Source organism: Trachinotus anak, unplaced genomic scaffold (assembly GCF_046630095.1).
Source record: "Trachinotus anak isolate AG129_WGS33_773 ecotype Australia unplaced genomic scaffold, CSIRO_AGI_Tana_v1 ptg000007l, whole genome shotgun sequence".
In the NCBI taxonomy this organism is placed as follows: domain Eukaryota; kingdom Metazoa; phylum Chordata; class Actinopteri; order Carangiformes; family Carangidae; genus Trachinotus; species Trachinotus anak.
The window spans coordinates 1639740-1661225 of NW_027273858.1; the positions used below are offsets into that span (position 1 = coordinate 1639740).

Consider the following 21486-nt stretch of genomic DNA (forward strand, 5'->3'; position numbering starts at 1 on the left):
GAGAACATTTTTGTTTTTCTCATTTCAATTAGTGTCCTCAATTACTGAAAATCACACTAATTTATATGGAAATAATATGCAGTAAATTATGTGCAATCAAAACATTTTTTTTTTTTTTTACTAATGAGACAGAGATGGCTTTTTAAAATCATTTGGCAGACACGTTTTGTGCCTTTAAACAGACTGAAAGACCAGTTTATCTTTATCACTGTGACCGCGGCTCACCTCTGTACAGGCAACTGCCTCATAATTTCATATCATGCATTCATCAAAGGTCAGCTCGCTCGCAAGACACTACCAGTATTTTCCACTTGGAGTGTGTGGTTATTGTCTTTGTGTGGTTACTTGTTTACCTTCATCAGTTAGAATTTATCCAGTCAAACTAAATTTCACAGAAGTTAAACATTGAAATTAATGTTGTAGGTAACTTCAGGAAGCCAATTTAACAGAAACTTGAACTCTACTTCATTGTGGCATTCACAAAAATGTAAAGTGTTGTTAAAATCCTCCCTGGATAAAAAGCTCAGTCAATTAATATATTTAAAATACATTTTCAGTGTATTGAATCATAATGGAAACATAAAGAATGCCAATAATGGGGTGAATGTTTCAGCAGGATGTGTCACTGTGCTGTTCCTAATTTGGCCTTTTAAATTCGTAAGGAAATCCTCTGTGCTGAAAACAAAGTTGATGGCCAAACCAATCCGCCCTCTGTGTTCTTCCAAATGAGCAGCAGAAATAGACAGTAAAACAATGGGAGATGCAGTTAAGCTTGAGGCAATACAATGCAGCTCCAATTAGCGTGCTGACTGCTGTTTATTGGCTCTTGGTTTGCATGGGAATGCCCTCTTCATGGGCTTTAACTTTGTAGCTCTCAGGCCTTTCGCTCCTGACAATTGGAAAGACGAAGTTCACATTAGGGATGTTCGCAGTTAATTATGATGAGTAATCTCCAAAATGGCCAGCACTAGAATTAAAAGTGTGAAAATTAAAAAAGAGGCAAGGGCTCGCACTAAGAACTATGTTCAAATTGACTTGTTATTGACTTAAATAGAAACCTTATGAATGTGGTATTGAAGGGCATCTTTAATTAACCAGCAATTAAATTAAATTCCTTAAATCTTGCTCTGTCCTTCTTTTTCTTCCTTCTTGTTGTTCATATTGTGCCTTTTTCTTTCTCCTGCTCTCTCTCTTTTTTCCTCTTTCTCTTTTTTCTGTCACAGTCCAGTAGGATCCACCATAGCAATTATAGCTTTGCATTACAGTCTTAGAATGACGCTGTAATTACTGCAGTGGACTTAGAATATACTTAGGAGAGGAAAAGGAATATGGATAATCACATGGTGCTGCGGAAAATCACAGATTTGTTTTTCTTTTTCTTTTTTTGTCTGTGCTTGTTCATCACATTTTACTTTGTATTTCTCACTTTGAGAAAATCAGACACAGAAAAACATTTCCTTGCACTGCCTTCAGAAATGTCCAGAATCAATCATCCAGTCGTCTCCGTGTGTGTACACATCCACAAATGGTTAATGAATGAAGTAGTTGAAAAAGAACCCAGTGAAGACATCTGCAGAGGTTTAGAGTTCACAGACACACATACACACTCCCCGTCACAAGAGATTCATGACACTGTCACTGCACCTTTTAATCCGGGAGATAAAAAGACAGATGAGTATGACAGGAGATGTGCCAAGACAAACACTGAGAGGAAAAGGGGGAATAGTCTTTGGAAAAAGATATTGCTCAATCATAAAAATAGACACACAAAAACACACAATTCCTGGAATAGAAATGGGGGAGGGAAAAAAAGTTAAAGGAATTTATTCTATGGAAAAGCAAGCAAAACCTGAGACTCTCTATGCCTCATGCACACTCTGTCTTTCTCACTCCATTGCTGTGTGTGTGTGTGTGTGTGGTTTTGGTCTATAGCCCCTAAGGGAGGTAGAAAAAGAGAGAGGTGGGGGGGCAGGAAATGGTGGCGTCTGGAATTGATTTGAGGCTAAAGGGAAAATAAAATACTTCAGATTCTTAAAAGCTCAAGGAGCAGGACAGACGACCACAAAGAAATGAAGGAAGTTCAGAGAGAGAGAGAGAATGAGAGAGGCCACATAACCACAAGAGAAAAAAAAAAGAAAACAAGAATGAGGCTATAAAGTAAATATAAAGGAGGATAAATCCTTCTTACTTCTACTGCATTAAAGTCAGTGAGGTCACCATAAGTACATTGTGGCTGAATCTTATGTGTATTTCTTTAAAAATGCAACAACACAAAGAGTTACACAACCCATGTGGACATGGTGAGAATTGTGATTTGTCTTCTGCTTGCATGTCTTTGTGTCCAGTGCTGGTCATGGACTGGTGACAGAGAAAGCAGCATGGGAGGACTGGTTATGCGGACAGGCAGCTGACTTTATATTCAAGGCATGAGGTTGTCCTAAATAACAGCTGGAGCACCAGTTTTGCAGCAGTGCCAGTCAATGAAAGGAGCCATATGCAAGAATATTAATTAGTCACTTTGTTATAGTTACCTGCAGAATAGCTACATCAGCGTGCAGGAGTAAAATTCAGGTTTAGAGCAGGGATGAAGAAAAGAATAACCAAAAAAATCAAAAAGGAGAATGAGAAAATAGATAATAAGAGAAAGAGATGAGGGAATGGAAAGTATATCTGCTGCAGTGAGAACTGGAGTGAAGGGAAGATGAGGAAAAAGGGGAGTAGAGAAATGAGTAACAGGAGGTATGGAGAGTAACTTGAGATGCTGCTGCAGTGGCTTGAGATTCACTTTAAAACCTGTTTCACACCACAGCTGTGGAACTGTTTATTTTCTATCCCATTTCAACAGCAGCGTCCAGCTCTGCACTGTGACAGCTACTGTGGTCCTCACACGTGTAAGAAATGTCTTGACAAGAGGATCCAAACCAGCTAAAACACTGAACACTGTAAAATGGTAAATGCTGACACTAAGTCAATGAAATAGAGAGAAATTAGACCTTGCTGTTTGGTCATAGTGGAACATCACTTTTTAAAACAAATTGTGAGCAAAGTCCTTAAACATCCTCTTGAAGTCCAGGTTAGAGGCTTAAGTGATGGAGAAAAAACTCTGTCCTTCGAGCCATGGCAAATATCTTCAATAATGACTGAATGAATCAACCTTCACTTAAATGTTCTTCCATTGTGAGCTGTGAAAACTGTAATTCACTACGCTGCGGAGGGCCAGTGAATGTACCATTAACCGACCAGCATGAAGCCTGTTCATCTTATTAGCAAAGCTCATTAAACCGACCACAACAATGATGAGCACTGTTGTGTGTTATTGGCCCCGTGCAACAGTTATACAGCTGCCAAACCGCCACAGATGGAGAAGAAAGAGGCAGGTTAAAATAATTTATGGTGCCTTCAAGTTCACGCCAGACAAGTGAAATTATGAAGAGACAGATAATGGATGATTTTGATAGAGAAAAGAAGAGATCAACAGAAATTGTGAAGCAGTGGGGGGGAGAAAGAGAGCAGCAGAGAGGGATTTGTGTCCAGCTAGGTTAGCTATGTGTGTTCATGCTTTAGCGAGCTCAGCGAGTCTGTTCCAACATGATGAATAGAGAGTAAAGATATTAGAATATGAGACAGAAAGAGAGAGAGAGCGATATCAAAGGGAGGCTGAGAGGATAGGAGGTGGAAATCCTCTTTTTTTTCTATTCTTCCCCATAGAGAAATGAGAGAGTTAATCTCAGGGGCTTACATTTGTTTTTTTCTCTCTCTATCTCTCTGTATTTCAGTATATCTGCCTTTTGACATCCTCTCTGCTCCCTCCTGATCTTCACTTTCCTCCCTCTTGTTCTCTCTTTGTGTTTTTCTACTCTTGTTCTGCTGTTAACCATCATCCATATTTGCATCTCTTCTTATTTTCCCCCTCCTTGTCCCTCTCTTGTTGAATTCCCTGTGTCCCGAATCCCCATCTCTCCCCTCCATCCCTCTGATTCCTTGCAGGGTTTATGGGTTTATGATGCATGGTAATCTCAGCACAAACACATTTATCTGCTCATTCCTTCTCTTTCTTTCCCCCTCCTCGTTTTTTCTTTTTGCTCAGCGGGGCTCTGAGCTGTGTGCTGATGCTTACAGGATATTTACGTTTGATTGGTGCATACGTAACAGAGTGAAATGTATTGACAGAGGAACAGAACGAAACAGAGCAGTGAAATGCAGAGCAGAACAGAGTAAGGAAGGAACCTGACCAAGACGAAACAGAGCAGTCAATACGAATTCAAAGCACAACACCACAGATAAAGGCCAATGCAGAGCAGAATTAAAATGACATCCATCCAAGGTCTACATGCAGGGATAAGGAAAAAAGTCTCATCTGACCTTTGACAGTTAACAAGAAGTCTGTCTGTCTATCTCTCTGTCTGTCTGTGATGGTTTATCTATGTTAAAAAAGGAATAAAAGGATCACATTTGGTTCAGTGACCATTATTTTTCTACTTCCTGTGGAAATCCAGTGCAGGTGGCCTTGTGGCGATGTAAGCTTGGTTGATCAAGCCAAGCCTGTAATCTCATATTGGAGGATAATTCCATATCTCCATCCATTCTAAAATGCCATTTTCTCCTGACAGAAGATCCCCTAAGCTTTTAAATTAAGCATTGTTGCTTGATGTCTTCATTCAATGTTCCCAAAGCTGTGATGATTACATCGTCACCTGCATAGCTGTTTTATAAGCAAACATCTTTGACATATTTTTACAAAAAATAATGCTACAGCAGAGAAGAGCCTCCATCTGCCCCTAAATACAGGGTCGCCCTGTTTGTTTCACTTCTCTTCTCACAGGAACGGAAACATTTAAAGTTAAACAAAGACAGAAAATTGAATCCTTTCTCTTCTTTTTAGTTTCCTTTTACCACGACTATTGAATATTGTGAATATTGTACCTTTATTCTGCATCTGCATTCTATATAAAAGGTACAAACACCTAAAGCCGGCAGCAGAGGTAGTCACTGAGCTGGATAGATGTCTGTGTATATCTGGGTAAAAGGGAGAGCTGGCATTTCAGGATCCCTGGGTATTGAACCTTTACCCTTAGCCATGTGAACCTGAAGGTGCCTAGTGCATAAAAAGGCACAAAAATGTCAATAACATTCAATTGTAAATTTTAATGTGTTAGCTCTGTCAGAGGGAGTTTTTTTTTTAATTGGTAGAGATTTGAGAGATGCTATTTTCCATCATAGCTTTGTGCGTCATCCAGAAAAAGCTCTGACTCTGCAGTTGAAAATGATCCAAAGCTGAAAGAGTCCGTCTCCAAAACATGTGATATACAGTACCTCACTAATTTCTACGCATTATGCTAATACTCTTATTCAAAATGGCAAAATGCTGAGTGCAAGACAAATCTAAAGAAAGCCACTGTCATTGTCCATACAGCATTTGCAGTGACATGCTTTTGTGATCCTAGAGAAGGGATGGCAGCATGAGCCAGCAAGAAAACACAGTCGCTTTTATCCATGAAGTTTCCATTAAAGGATTTATGCTTTAAAGATGATCAGTATGTTGCTTCTAGTCATGTTCATTTTTATCCATCCATCCATCTGCGGTCATCATCACTGACTAAACCTGTCTCCCTCCAGTTTAAAATTGGCTTTTTGTCATCCTGAAATGGCCACACAATCAACCCCAACCACAGATACTCAAGCATGCACGGGGATGGAGGCAGAGTAACTGTAACCATAACTGTGTTACAAACAGATCTCTCATAACAAAGCAGGTGGTAAGAATAATCTTTTGGATTTGTGAGAGGTGGTAAGGTTGGCTTTTTTTTAATCTCCTGTTTGCTTTTAGTTTTTGTCTACATGCTTTTAACTCCTGATGTGTACATTTAGTTGCTACTAGCTTCCAGTACAAACCGTGAATCAGTCAAAGAGCTGATCATGGATTTTTGGGTACACTGACACTGTGGGATCTGTGGAATCATTACATGGTAGCAGTTTGTGTTTGCATGTGGGTGGGAAAGAGCAGCATCTTTAAAACTCTTCCCCGGTTTTCCAGAGTATTTTATTGATGTGTGCTTTTCTATATCTACCTTTCAATCAGTCAGTCTTCTGGGTAATCAATACTGGTAGAGGGCATTAAAATTCACTCAGTGTGTATTTGTGTAAATCCCTGGAAAAAGAATCTTCTCCTCCCTAATTTCTGCTCCTTATCTACCGTCCCAGGCACCCATCAGTGTCACATGTTTAAAGATATATGAGGCTGATAGTTAATGAGTTTTAACAGCATTTTCTAGTCTACACTTCAACACTGAGAAAGGCTTATCAGCACAGTGTTGCCCCTTCACTGATTTTATTTGTTAATGCTGTATAGGCAACAGCTGCACTTTGCATTTTCTGCTTGTTTTGTTAACACTCACTGTTGCATCTAAATTTGTAATGTTTTGCAAATGTCAGACATTTTCCTGTAGGTTAAAGACATAATTTCTAACAGTGTGACAATCAACTGATTTCATTTAGGGCAAAAAATGTTTTCATTCAAACACAGGCTTCCATTAAATGATCAGTGTCTCAAAGACGCATGATATCCAGCTTCTTTCCCCTTTTGATGGCGAACCCATCTATTTGCCATTACAGCTAAGTCTCTATGCATGTTGAAAATATGTTCTTCTCATTCTTAAGTGGATGCACAACCAACCAATAATTATGATCCTCCAGAACTGATTAATCACATTCACTCTTCAGTTCCACTGTGCTCCAGACCTGGAATACCCTCATATGTGCAAGCAACACAAATGCAGAGAGGAGCAAATGTGACCTGACTGATCCACTTTTTGAGGCACAAGTGTCTTGTACACAACAAATAATTAGTCGATCAGAAAATGGGGAGTTTTGAGTTGGCTTGTTGATGTGAGTTGGTATAAACCTCTGGCACAGGCACCGTGTGGTTTCAGGGGAATTCTCGCTTCAGTATCTCATTTTGGAATCGTTACACTGCAGCTACACTTAATCTGCAATAATGCTGCTGTAAGCATTACACTCGCTGTAGTTAATAAATGCAAAATCAGCATGCAAGTCAAGTAAATGCACTATATACATGATCTGCATGTAAATAAAGCCAAAAGGGTTACATTGCAGCAGCAGAGCCTCTCAGGGTTAACTTACACTGGAGAGAAGTGTGAACCAATGTTTGACATTTTGCCATAACTACAATAATTACAAGAGTGTGTCTCACTGCACCTGAAACTGGTGTGTTACACTGGGGACACACTGCATGTGTGGTACGTGCATCGTGGCTGCCGTTGGCTGATCTGCAGCGGGAAAACACGCTGTGTACATAGTTTGTAGGACACTTGAATGTAGGATTTCTCTTAATTTTTAATTAATTAATATTAACAGAAAAGACATAGAGACTATAGTGAAAGGTGTCGGTTTTGTGTAATATTGCTGGTATGATGTCAAAATGCTCTTTTCTCTGTCTATTTTTGCGTCACAAGTGAAAAATAGGTGAGGCGCCAAATATTTAGACCATGTGAGACGCGTGGCCATGTTACTCCGTTAATACGGGCGCTGACATGAACACCAAGACGTTCTGCAGCTACCGTGCAAACACAACACATCCAGCGTGTCTCCAGCCGTACAGTAAGGACTGTGCAACTAAAGTTTGCAGTTCTGCAGTCAGACAAGATTAAGTCTACCAAGCCCCAAGCCTTTGGCTGAGGAAGGGCCCTGTGGCTGAACTGCCTGTAAACTGAAATAGAGTGTAGATTAGAAACTCCATATAATAAACACAAGTGAAGAGAGGGAATGGGTGCTAGTCCTAATGTTCCCCTGTTGTCTGTGTGTGTGATGCTGGTATAGATTGAAATGACTCAGAGAGGTAGCCCGGGGCTGCCACATGCTTGCACGTACCATCACATGAACACACACAGGACAATAAATCTGTTGCTTTCTTTCAGCAGCAATTGGCCTAAAGGAGAAGGCACTAATCTGAGAGAGAGAGAGAGAGAGAGAGAGAGAGAGAGAGAGAGAGAGAGAGAGAGAGAGAGGGCTGATGTGACCTGAGACTGGTTCAGATAAGCACTTTTGTTCCTTTTCTGTCTCTTTTTCTACAAAGCTAAAGCACATACACGTCCACAGAATTTCTTTGTCAGTTTGCCTGCCACTGAGTTGTCACAGTGACAGAGGAGGTCATCTGGATGAATGCCTCCTATTATGGGATATGTGCTTAGATCCCTGTTTGGAGGTCAAAAGGTTAAACATCCAATCAGTACACAGTGTAGCTAAACCCTTTGAAACCATGAATCATAATAAGTTACCAGAGGAATCAATAGATGTCGATCAAGACACATTTCATAGGCAGCCACGAAGCATAATCCAGGAAAAACCAGATGGAGGAAGAGCTTAAGTCTTCATTTATGTCTGACTGATAAGAGTTTTTCAAGGACAACATTTAAGCCTCCAATTACTGATACTTTGTCTTCATTCTCTATCTATAAATCAAGCCATTCTCATCACAAGAGTTTTTCCACAAGAGTTGATTTTGATGGCGAGAGCTAGAATAAACATTTACACCTTAAGCCATTGGACACTGAAACCCAGGGTTAATTAGATACACAGAAACGGATGGATGGATGTATAGATCAATAGATGGGTGTGAAGACAGAATAATGACTATGCCCATGCTCTAAATCTACTTAAACTGTAATAATCAACTCACAAAATGACAGGTTTCTCATATGCAAACAGTTTCACCCTGAACACATAATTTAAGTTAATCATACAGTGTTTTCTCATCAGATGTGAATGACACTCACTGGCCAATGTCTGATTTTAATTAACAGGCAAATAGTGTCCTCAGAGGAAAACCAATGCATTGACCTAACCCTGGTAAAAGACGTTATGATCTGATATTAAAAACATTACAACCACTCACAGATGAAGTGATTAGCAGTGATTATCTCGTGTCAGCGGCGCATGTCAAGGTCTTGGATATATTTGAGAAGGTGAACAGTTGAGTCTTGTAGTATTTGTTGGATGGAGAAATGGGCAGTTGTTGAAGACCTGAGTGACTTTAACAAAGGCCAGATCATTGTGGCCAGTTGACTGGATCACAGCTCAGAAACTGCAAGGCTTGTGCTGTGCTCCCAGTCAGCAGCAGTGCATCATCCGTGTGGGAAGGAAATGAATACTAAACCATCTGGTCCAAACCAACAGAGGGGCTACTGTGGCGCAGGCTGAAATCTTCATGATGGTATTAGCAGTGTATTAATCTACCTGTCTGCCATCTTTCATGGTTTCACACACTACAGTTGAATCAAAACATTCAATGATTTTTTTTCCTGTCTGACCTACTGTCTGTAAGTCTTTCTACCTATTTGTCTTTTTCCACTCTCCAGGCTGCAGTTGACGGATTAGACTATGCTGTTCTGAAATCGGCTCGTCAGCCTGCCAGCCACTGATAAGCACACTCAGGATCGATTAGATCTGCCTTTAATCTATTCAACTTTTTCCGGGCGAAAGGAAAAAAATGCTTAGTATGGGAGATGTGAGGTTTGCGATACAGTGACTTTGGGAACACGTGCCTAGAGGGCAAATGCATTGTAGGCCACATTTTCAGGCATGAGATCATATTAAATATGCATTTTTATAAGTCCTCTTTAACAAGCTGCTGTAGGCAAATACAAGCTAAACAATTCTGCATAATTTTCTATTAACCATGAAGGACAGAGATCATTACTGAGAGAGACAGAGGCAAAAACAGGAAAATTAGAAAGAAAGACGAACACAAACAAATATAATATAATGAAAGCATGAAAGAAAGAATGAATGAATGAATGAATGAATGAATGAAGAAGATGATGACGAAGCTTTTAAAACCAGTATACTTACACCCATCACTCTCACTTGCTCTCTAACTGTCTGAAAGAGACAGTGCCAGTTTAACAGAATGCTAAACAGCCTTGTGGGGCTTGATGTGTCAATGGCAATTCACAGACCTTTTGATTCCACACAAACACACACACACACACACACACACATGCGCGCCATAGAAAAAAAAAAGCAGAACGCACCTTTAGCTCATTACTGGTGTCGGATGCGATGAGAGCTTTCTCCTCTGCACAGTGACACAGATCTGCCTGGAAGAAAAAGGAGGGAGACAGAGGGAATTTGCATTAATCACATGTAAGAACTACCAATTATTGAAGAGGAAAGGATTCAAAGTCGTTATGCTTTATGTAACTATGATGTAATTAGATGTATGTTAATTAAATGTATGGTGAATCTCATATTGTTGTGCATGTAATTGTATAAGAGCGTAAGAGGATAGATGTGCGGCTTGTTGTCAGAATATTAATAAGAAGGAAAATAACAGAAAAACAAGAAACACATGAAGTTAGGTGTCGGACTTGTAGCTGAGAGAGAATTACTCAAAATACTTACAAATAGTCTCTTATGCAAATTTAAACATGAGCAACTTCACAAACAAACCTCTTGTAACCTTCAAATAGTCATAACACTGTCAGATACTCCCTCTAATCCTCCTTCTTAAGCTCTGATAATGAATTTCTAAGTTTAAAAAATTGTTTTCAATCCACAAAATAACTATGTCAACAAAGACAGCAGCAGCAGGCTGACGGCACACCAGCAGAGACACCAGGGATTTGAGATTTTCAGACAGTGTTCATATTGACCTCACTGTCTTCACGGATTCACTGCATTTCACTCACTCACATCAAAACAACTACGCTGTAGTTGGGCATGACTGGAACAAGTTAAATACAAATAAAAGATCTTTAATTTATATGTTGACTTAGCCAGTGCTGTTTTAAATTCACCAAGCTGCTTCCTGGATGTACAGTGCACTAGCATGTAGCTAGCTCGCTGTGCTTAAGACTTAAAGTGTTTTTGATTGGCTGAGCCAGTGGGTGTGATAAATTTGGTCCATATTCTTCTGCATTTCATTTTCATGTTTATACTGCAGGTTCAGGTTGGATTTAGGCTTAACATATAAATATTGCTATGAAAAGGAAATGTTCTGAGGCATTACTTGTATTTATTTATTTATGTCCCATATTTTACATTTTTCCAGTGTTTTATTTGATATCCATAAGAAAATGGATTTGTGGTTTTAAGTGCCAAAAACCACCTCAATGTAGCTTTACATCTCCTCATTTTACAGGCTTCTCTCTGATTGGCTGACTGCTGACTCCAAAACTCCAAAAGAAACCAAATCCTGCAATGTTGGAAGATGGGTCGTGGTGGGCGGGGCTTGATGCATGGCTGAGAGCAGTGACTGCTTTGTTGTGACATCACAAAGTTCCAGGAGTCCTGACGGCTGGTTTTAAGGCTCAGTTTCTGAATACAGGCTGTGTGCATTTCTCTGTGGACTGAGGCTTTGATACTTTCACAGTATTAATATAGAACCTAGACCTTTAAGAACAATGCTGGTGTCATTTCATTTGTTGAATGAATGAACAATTCTTACAAAGAGACCAGAACCAACAAAGATTTGAACACATGTATTGTCTGTTTAGCCACATCCTGATTTAATTAAACCTATGCCTCTGAGCACCAGTGCTGCATCACTGCCCAAAAGCTTTTAAAAACTTCAAAAACACTCTTGTATTGGGTGACATATTCCACATAAAGCTCAGTTTTAAATAACCAGTAACTATTACATAACAGCTCTGCCTGTCTTTGTGTTTCAGTTGCATTCCCAGATCACCTGAGGTGTTACCAGGGCAGGAAAATGTACAGGACATGCTCTGGCCTCCATCAGTAACTACTAGTGAGAAGCCCTTGAGCAAGCTACTTAACCCTGACCTTCCCAGAGGAGCCACTCACAGTGGAGGTGCTGTGGGGCTGTACAGGGCAGCTCGCCTGCATGACGGTGGAGGAATATTTGTGATTTTTGCAAGTCTTCACAGGGTGACACAGAAGAAAGCAGTCTAGCAACATAAGATTTTCTAAAAAAAGAATGTGTTCCCTTCCATCTAGTAATTATGTGGGTGTGATGGTACATGAGTGAAGTGATAAAGAAAAATGCTGTGAGGGAGTTATTTTATAACGTTACAATGGCTAAATATCAAAAGGGCAAAACTGACTTTATCTTCAGTGCCACACTTCTTGTATCCACATCTTCCTAAATGTGAAGTGAAAGATCACACAGCTTGGAGGACCAAGACACTGCAATAATTAACCTTCCTGCTATTTTTTTTCTAGCAACTAAAGAGCACAAGAAAATAATTTTCTCTAGGTTTGAAAATTGCAGGAAATATTTGGGAAAATTTAAGTACACAACTCAACAAACCATATACTGTAGGTCTACACATGTTTTGTACATTTTAATTTGAAGAAGTTACATAATACCTTTAGCTCGTTTGCATTACATGAGAGCGACACCAGCAGTGCAGCCACACTTCCAGCACCATCAGCATCGTCATGGTTTTCAGTACAACAGAAGGTGCCACAAACACCTCCATCATCAGCAGAGCATTGTGACAAATCATTATTAAGTCTTGGCAATATCCCTCTGGTATAACACCAATCATCATCGGCCTGATTTGTATGCAAGGGACACACGTTTCTTTCACTTTGTTAAAGAAGAAAAAAATGGATTACCACAGTATCTGTAGGAATAAGTGCTGACACAGCACATGTTGTGAATAGCAACAATGCATTACATTGCCTGTAACTACACCTTCAGATGTTTTAAAAAAATGAGGCCCATTTTTTTGCTTGTTTTTAAGCCCAGCGCTAATCATTATTCTATGATATCAGCAATGATGCTGTGAAATTATACCAGTCACTATTGTACTATTGTTATTATCATTGTGCAGCTAGAGTAAATCTGTCTGCTTGGTATGCCGAGACGATTGAGCTTATTCCAACCAGAAAATGACAGCTTGTTATGTGAGAGAAAATGGATTTCACCGTGTTGTGGTATTGCAATGGACCCTGAGACAATACTGTCAATACTATAAAGCACTGTCTAAATTGGTTCTCATATGAAATGCGCAAAGACCTATTGATTGGTAGGCCACTTCCAACAACTCTGTGGCGCACATGTTTCACTGCATGCACACAAGCTTCCAGAAAATGATAATATTTTGTATTGATTTATTTTGATGATTTGCATTCACACGTGAAGAGTGATTTTCCTCATTCTAAACATGGAGAGGACCAGCAGATCAAATGCTTTGTTTCAGCAATAAATAACAATCAAGAAAATACTTGAAATGTTGGATGGTGCATGATTTAACTCCATCATTGCCCTGCATGTACAGATTGTTGTTTTGTCTTCAATAAACATAAAGCACATGGTCTGTGGTGTGTGTCCCCAGTAGGACTGTTCAGTGCATCAGAATATGTTAACATGTGAATCTTTAGACTGAAAGTACTGCATAGCCCTTCTTTATTCCACTCTCTTGCACTACACAACAAGCATCCAGAAGCAAAACACCAGCACTTAGTGTTCAGCTCTCATTTCATGATGCAAGAAATTGAATATTTCTGTTGTATTGTGATTCGTCGTTGTGTGAGCGCTGTTCTGTTCGACAGAAGAACCAAAGCAGGTATACAATAATACGGCCTGCAGCTGCCAGTAACAAGGTCGGTTCAGGATACAAACAGGCATTACCTACCCATCACTGCAGAAAATACTCAGACATTTTTAGACTTTTTGGAGCAGTCTGCAAATATTCTAGGCAAGCCAACCTGCTCAAACACATGCACAAATTCACACACACATTTCATGCACACATGCAAATAGACAGCTTGAAATCTAGCCATTAGTTTTGTGTCTGTCATTAGCTAAAAGGCCTGAAGCTGGAGTGAGACCAGAATAATTATTCTGATTATAGTCATCTAACTGAGCTCTATCCAAGCACATTACGCTCTCCCGGATTAAAATCTGATGTTTCATCTAGTTTCTAAATCAAGATACTAGGATTTATTCAATGATAGCAGCCAATTGGAATCTCAGCATCACCACTAAAACTGGGAGCACATTTTTTTTTGCTGTCCTATAAAGGCAAAAGGCAATTGCTAATATTTTGTCAAAACTGGCAATAAAATCTGAAGCTTTTTTTTTTTTTTTTTTTTTAAACCTGTTTTACTCTTTAGACAACCAATGCTATCTGCTTTATGGGACACTTCACCACATGACCTTTCCTTATAGGAACTTCCAAGGGCCCTTAAGTCATCCTTGACCCAGAGTTTAAGATGCCCCTGCAGACTTTGACAATAATGGATGGTTACAGGGTGGCCAGACTGTCCTAAAAAACAAACCTTTTCCTCTAAAGCAGTATTTGACCATTGCAGTTTACAGTAATATAAACCATCTGATAGCTGAATATAACCCTTTGCAGATGAGAAAAGCTTATTTTTGTGTGGCTCCTTTTAACAGATTAAGAGTGATCGCAGCTTCCTGGAATCGCACATGGTACAAAAATCAGATTTATAAATCATATGTTTGATAGCAAGCAGCCGAAAACACCTGTGACATGTGATCATAATATGTCACCTCAGTTAATTGATTTAAGTGAGAAAGTGATTTTATGCATGAATGTGAGGGTGGATATAGCTTGTAACTGTAAGCATGTGTTCCTGAGTTTGATGCTCTTAGTTCGACTGTGGTGAAATCATGCAAGCAGAATTTGATAGCGGCTTTGAGGATCAGCACAGTGGGTACAGCTGGTAGCTACACACACACAAACACACACACACACACACACACACACACACAGACATGCACACACACCTTTTTACCTCTATCTTTGTGAGGACACTCTGACATAATGCATTCCCTAGCCCTTTATCAGAACATCACCACAACTGAATTCCTAACTTCAACCTAAACATAATTCTAACCTCAACCCTAAAACCCAGTCTTAACCCTCAAACAGTTATTTAAACTTGTGAGGACCACAAGGCCAAAACGTCCTCACTCTGTATGGTCCTCACAAAGATAGAAATACAAGTACACACACATACACTAATATATACTGGCTGAGAGGGACTGGTGGACCCTGGCTGTGTCAGTATTATCCATGAGCCAGTATGCCTTCACGGGTACATGAACACTAGACAAACACACACTCATTGTATGAACGTATACAAACTGCCATAGTGTTACCATGTAGTTCTCCACACACATACATGTCTGCACACACATGGCTCAGTTGCTGAAATTTCCTTGCATGATTTTCATACAAAGTGTCACAGTCACAAGCATTGTGGGAAAAAAGTGGACACTTCAGAATGGGCCATGCATGTTGGACCTGTCTAAATTTGGCCCCAGTCTGTAAAATGAACTATGTGAATACTCTTCATCTACACTCTTTACACTTATTTTTGGTGCACAGTTCCTTTCATATATTTTATCTTCAGGCAAGCATCCACCTCCACTCTCCTCCTCTTCCTCCTCCACCTCCTCCCCTTCTCTGACTCATTGCTGAGTCTAAAATAAAATGTTACACAGGAGATGCAGGTGCAAGTGGCGGGCAGTTATTCTACACGAGATTGGCTGGAAACTATAGGCCTATTTTTTATTCTGGAGCTCAGACGTCCTGCTCCCACAATAGTGCTACTCCTACAACATTTGCTGTAGACACCTGAGTATTTTTCCACTTCCTCATCTAAACATATATGTCTGCTTTTCTTTCAGATGCTCTGAAATAGCACCATGTGGTTAGATAAGCCTGAAAGATAGAAGTTGTCTCCAGTGGATACCTGTAACTTTCTGTCTACTTTTGAAAACAGTGGTTTTCAGTTTCTTTATTTTACTGAGGAATTAAAAGTATGGGAACACAAAAAACTGTCTCAAAGATGTTGAGTTGAGTTTGAGCAAATCAAATTAAGATTAGGGCTACAAGTTACTTGTTTTGTCTGACCAGCAGTCCAGAATGCACAAATATTCAGGTCAATTTGAGAAAGTGGAATATGAGGATGTCCTCATATTCCACTCGTCTGAATGGTTGTCTGTTAACTGACGAACCACTCGACAGACAACAAATCAGTCTCATAATTGTAAGCACTAATTAAGATTCCATGAAAAATATGGCCTTTAAATGATATTGTCATGCAATACAAGCGCACATGTTAGACCACATAAAATTATATAGATATGTCAGTGCACTTTTTACTGTTGAAGTAAGCTGCAGCCACTGAAAAGCACAACTTGGTACAATTGCTAAATGTGCAGAATGTGTGAACAGCAGGCGTGGGTGTAAGGTCACGGGTAGACATGTTGATGCCGTATGCCTTTTAAAGCGGAGTTTGATCTGAGCAGCCGTGGCAAGATGGAGAAGACTCCTGTAGCTGGAAGAGTTTGACATATTCTTTTTGTTATGTTATTCCCTTCAGAGACACTAATTGATTTTGACAAAACAATCATCACCTCAAGAACGAGCTGAACAAACAATTGTGTCTAGATATAAAGTAATATGGATGAACGGTGTCATGCATGAACCCAGGTCCAGCAGGATGCTTGTGTAGTTTGATTCTATTGTCTAGACTTTGTAATTAAATCTTAAGTCCATGGGGCACTGGGAATTTAAAGGTAACATACTGTAGATGAGCAAATGTGGCTGAAATCTGTGAGCCATCAGCACTGTCCTTTGGTGATGCTATTATAAATAGTAGTAGCTCATTATATTTCCCGCATTGATTTTTTCCTAAATTAGGTCTGTCCCTGGGGAAGGCGGCATTGCTCATTTACAAAAAGCAACCCATGTTTTAAAATTAGTGAGGTAATTTAAAACTCTTAAGACTTCATCCTCAGCATTCTCTCAGCCACAGACTTCTTTATTGCTTTAAGGTGAGAAGCTTTTATTAGCCCCTCGAGGTTCTTATCTGCACAAACTAGTCATTTGCATCTTGTATATTCATTGTTTCTTCACATTTGATTGTATCAGTAATTTCTCCTTCCCCTGTTTATCACTGGGGAAATAAAATACGGAAACCAAAAAGTCAACTTCCTCATTTTAGAATGGAAAAAACATTTTGAGGATGCAGTGCAATGCTTGCCAGAGAGCAGTTGTGGTAACCTAATTTGGAGCAGGGGATATAAATATGAAGGAGATTGGGGCAGACACCAAACTGGTGAAAAAGCTAATTTTCATATGCTAAGATTGTCTCTTAAGGACCGCAGGCTTCTGCTTTATATGCTGCTATTTACCAAACTTCAGAACAACCACACTGAATTGTGTGTCACTTTTTGCCTCAACAGTAATGTGTAACCTATTGTATAAGAGCAAGAAGAGTTGGGGGAACCAGCAACAGAGATGATCTGTGTCATAGGTGAAGGCTGGTGGAGAGCCAGAGAGAGGACAGAGAAGAGATATATTCCACTTGACATGTTGACTGAGAGAGACAGAGAGAAATGAGCAACGGTCATTTAACTGACAGGATGAAGAGGAGGGATAAAGGGCGAGGGATGAGATAGATGATGGATATAGAGAAGGAGAGAGAGAGAGAGAGAGAGAGAGAGAGGAGGAGGAGAACACGGGAGAGAAGATAAATATGCTTTTTACATATTCAGTTCTGCATGGCTGGGCCACTTACTTGAGTACATGCACACTCAGTTATGACTTGCCTCACTTGTCGATGATTTTCATTTAGATAGTTTGTTATTGTATGACACGCTCTCTCACTCCTCGCAGTTCACCCAGCAGTTCACGCACATGCACATGAATATGTTATGATCTCTCAAAACTGTATCTTGACGCCGGCTTGACACTGTGATTTTACTCCTTAAAGTCTGTTTAGAGCAGAAAGCCAACCTCATATCTGACTCGGAAATAAAATCTGACAAACGGATCAGAACGTAGCCGCTGTTGACACTGTGTCACATATACATACATATATATATATATATATATATATACAATATCGATCACTTTTTTAAACACTAATTCATCACTCAGTTGTCATGTACAACAGTTGCGCAGTCATCTGTGACTCCAGGTGACCCTCTGTGGGGTCATGAACCAAATATTGAGAAACTCTCCTGCTCCGCAGAGTTGTCACCTTTTGGGTGAAGGGACAAGAAAAAAGAGAAGTTCAGCCCAAGGATCAATAATGTTTGACATTACTGCTCCACCATGTCTTTCATAATATCTACAGAAACCCTACAGAGAAACATCTATTTTTAATGTGCAGCAATACACAATAGACAATAAAGATGAACTTTATCTAGATGTTGACTTGTCACCCAAAAGGTTTACCATAAAAATCATGTCACGCCAGACTGTATAACAGATTTGTGGTTATGCATGTTGTGCAGTGATCTGAGGTCTCGGGCCTGTCCCATCTCTTTATTCACCAGCGCATCACACAGGTTCATGTAAACACAGCCTATCATTGTACTGCCCACTAATTAACGAGTCCAGTCAGAGCGCTGGATGCCTGCACGCTCGGTCTGTCTCCTCAGAGAAAACCACTGGCGATCCTATGAATCACCGCATTCAAATGGTCTTGTGGTGAAAGAGCAAAAATGATTGAAAACCAAAAGGAGAAATTCATGAGGCTGGATGAGCCATGATAAATGCATGAGCACCAGATGACATTTCCATCACCACCTCATTGATCACCTTGGGGACATTTTAAATGGTGGACAGTGTGTGTGTGTGTGTGTGTGTGTTATATGCAGAATCCAGTAGATTAAAACAGCTCCCACTCCGAAACACACACAGAATAATAAATATGAGCATAAAGAAAAACAAAAACAGTAGATAGGGACGTTTGAGACACCAACATGCACGCACACACAAATAGGGTGAACTGCAGGCTACACAGTTATAACTTTTTATTTTTAACAAGTTTATTAAACCATAAAGCTACAACTCCCCATCCCCTCCTCTATTATGAAGACTTGAGATATTGTGTTCATGTATTATTGCTTTTCCTTCAAAGAAGCTGTTTTTTTTTTGTCTTTGATGTGATTCAGTCCAGCTCCCTTGCATACTTTATTGTAGTGCACTCACCACTGTTCTGTTGTCACTGAGATTTAGATATGATACAGATTTACTAAACAGCTTCATATGAACCACTATTTATACCTACTTGCATCTTGGGATGCGGAAAAATCCACATGCAGGAGTGATCATCTCAAATGTCATTAACCTTTGTGAAACCAGCTGAAAGCAACAATCACTTGTCATATATCCTGTCATTTGCATGATCCTCCCTCAAAATGCAAATGTTAAAAGGAGAAAGGTGAAGCTCAGTCATGACAAGCAGGATGCAGATGAGAAACTGCACTTTGAGCCCGTTGCAGCTGTTTGCCTCTCTAGCCGCAGGAACCTCCCGAGTCTGAAACAAGGTACAAATGGCTCAGTAAATCTGGCCCTGACTCCCCGCTCATCTCTGGCCTCTCTCTCTCTCTCTCTCTCTCTCTCTCTCTCTCTCTCTCTCTCTCTCTCTCTCTCTCTCTCTCTCTCTCTCTCTCTCTCTTTCTTTTGGTCTGTCTCTTGGTATTCGGCGAATGCTCTCTTGCAGCTCAGACTCTCTTATCTAAATCTCCATTCAGACGGAGAAAGAGACAAAGCTGGGGAGAGAGAGTCAGAGATAGATAATACAGGTCACTCTCCAATGACAGCTCTAAAAGGCATCTGGGGAGAGGAGAGAAAAGGAGAGGAAGAGAGAAGAGCTGCTACAAAGCACTGTATGGATTTCTGCTCTAAGCTGGCACTGTGAAAAACATGCAGACTTAATAAGTAGCTTGATATGAAAGTTACTGTACATCTGGTGATTTTCTAGGCTCACAGAGTCTTAACCGTTTATTTTAAGATCCACTGAAAGCCTGTGGCAATGATAAGTCAGCAAATAATATCCACCTTATGCCTGAGTAATGGAAAGCTAAGCTGAGCAACAGTGAGCAGCATTAACTCTTATCAATGGAAGAGGGAATGTAGCTTTTGTACCCTTGTCATTTTGTTGCTGCAAAAATAATCTTTTTGTTGTTTCTAATGTGCTGCTAGTGTTGTTTGGGGGGCGTGTTTCCATCTTAGAGCCAGGGATAAAAGTTTCAGGACTCTTCAAGATGTTAAGAATTTTAATAACATTCAGTATGTTTAATTTTACCACCCAAGGTGACCACAAATATATTTTTTGAAAGATAACAGTGGATAGTTTTATATTTTTGATCCTTGTGCCATTCTTCATAAAATCAGGTGACCAACAACCTGATGTCAAGGTGACTCAAACTGGCTCAAATGGATGATACTGTTAGATTTTCCTTAAATAGTAATATTGTTAACGTGGAAAGGAGATCCAGAGGTTACAGATGTAGGTGTCTGACTGGATGCATGCCAGCCTCGAGCTCTGACAAAACGAGCCGATGACCATACTGACAGCAATCATGAGAGAAATGTGAAACACAACTAGAAAATAATGAGATGTAATGATGAAGTCATGTTACCCTCTAACCCATAATGCTTTGAGCGCTTACCAAGTATTTACATTGTTTTCTATTTATATTGAACATACACAACCTTTGTTCATCACTTGCCCTCTACCATACTTGACTATGGCAGTCATGCTGTATGTACAGCACAATTTTCTAACCATCATTTCATGTCCACACACACACACACACACACACACACACACACACAGCCGTACACCACTATTTTTGAGTTATGTTCAGTCCTAATCTGGAGCAGGAGTAGAAATGAGAGAGGTCCTGCAGCACAGCTGAGTTAGTGGGTGTTTATAGATGTTCATTTATCTCTCTCGGTTACTCCTGATCTGCTCTCCACCATTCCCTGTCTCCCTCTCTCCATCCCCATCATCACTGTGCCACTGCCTCCCTCGCTTTCTCCTCACCTGCGGGAGACAGTAAACTCCAAACTAAATTGAATTTGCCATGTTCTGAAACTGCTGTCAAATGTAGCGCTGTAAGCAAATGCTAGTACTTTCATTTCATATAATGATGTCAGTGTCACAAGAAGCAGCTTTGAAGTTGCAGTAGCAGCTAACATGACTTGTCGGTTCTTCAAAGATATATAGAAGCATATAAGAATTATTCAGTGAAAAGAAACCAAAAAGACAAAACAAAACAATCAATTACTGTATATATCCTGTAGACCCACTGTCGGGGAGGATGTACTGAGAGATACTAAAAGAGGCAGGCAAAAAAATCAGCTAGCCAGCCTGCCCACACTGCAGCCAGTGAAGCCTAAGACAATTTACTGTGTTACAATACAGTAAACCTGGAAACAAGTCTACATCCTCAGACCTTTTTACTGTTGCTTTTCTTGGCTGTGTGAGCGTGTGTTGAATTGATCTACACCACCAACACAACTACTCTTCTCAAGTCTCTCTATATTTTTTTAACCTCCTTGTTATATATTTAGCCACGTCTCCTTTCTCAGCCATTCCTTTCCTTTCCTCTGTCTCTCTGCCCACCTCTACGTCTCTCTCTACCCCTCTCAGCGCTTTCTCTCATGGTGCTATCACAGGGTTGTAATGTAAAGTCAGTCTCTATCTGGCTCCATCACCTCT

At 40.0% G+C, this 21486-nt stretch overlaps 1 protein-coding gene and 1 long non-coding RNA gene across 3 annotated transcripts in view; one reads left to right on the forward strand and one right to left on the reverse strand.

The window, feature by feature from the left end:
• Nucleotides 1-13095, forward strand: part of LOC139622533 (uncharacterized) — a 118661-nt gene extending 105566 nt beyond the window's left edge. The window contains exon 3 of the long non-coding RNA XR_011691296.1: nucleotides 11688-13095. This is a non-coding gene — a long non-coding RNA (uncharacterized lncRNA). The remainder of the gene's footprint in view (nucleotides 1-11687) is intronic.
• The window catches only part of cdh11 (cadherin 11, type 2, OB-cadherin (osteoblast)), an 80901-nt gene that overhangs the window by 34320 nt on the left and 25095 nt on the right, over nucleotides 1-21486 (reverse strand). The window contains exon 2 of one of the 2 annotated variants that reach the window (XM_071479891.1): nucleotides 10050-10111. The gene's annotated coding sequence lies outside the window, so the exon portion shown is untranslated. Of the gene's footprint in view, nucleotides 1-10049; nucleotides 10116-21486 lie in introns of both variants that reach the window. The other variant, XM_071479890.1, reaches the window with a different exon arrangement.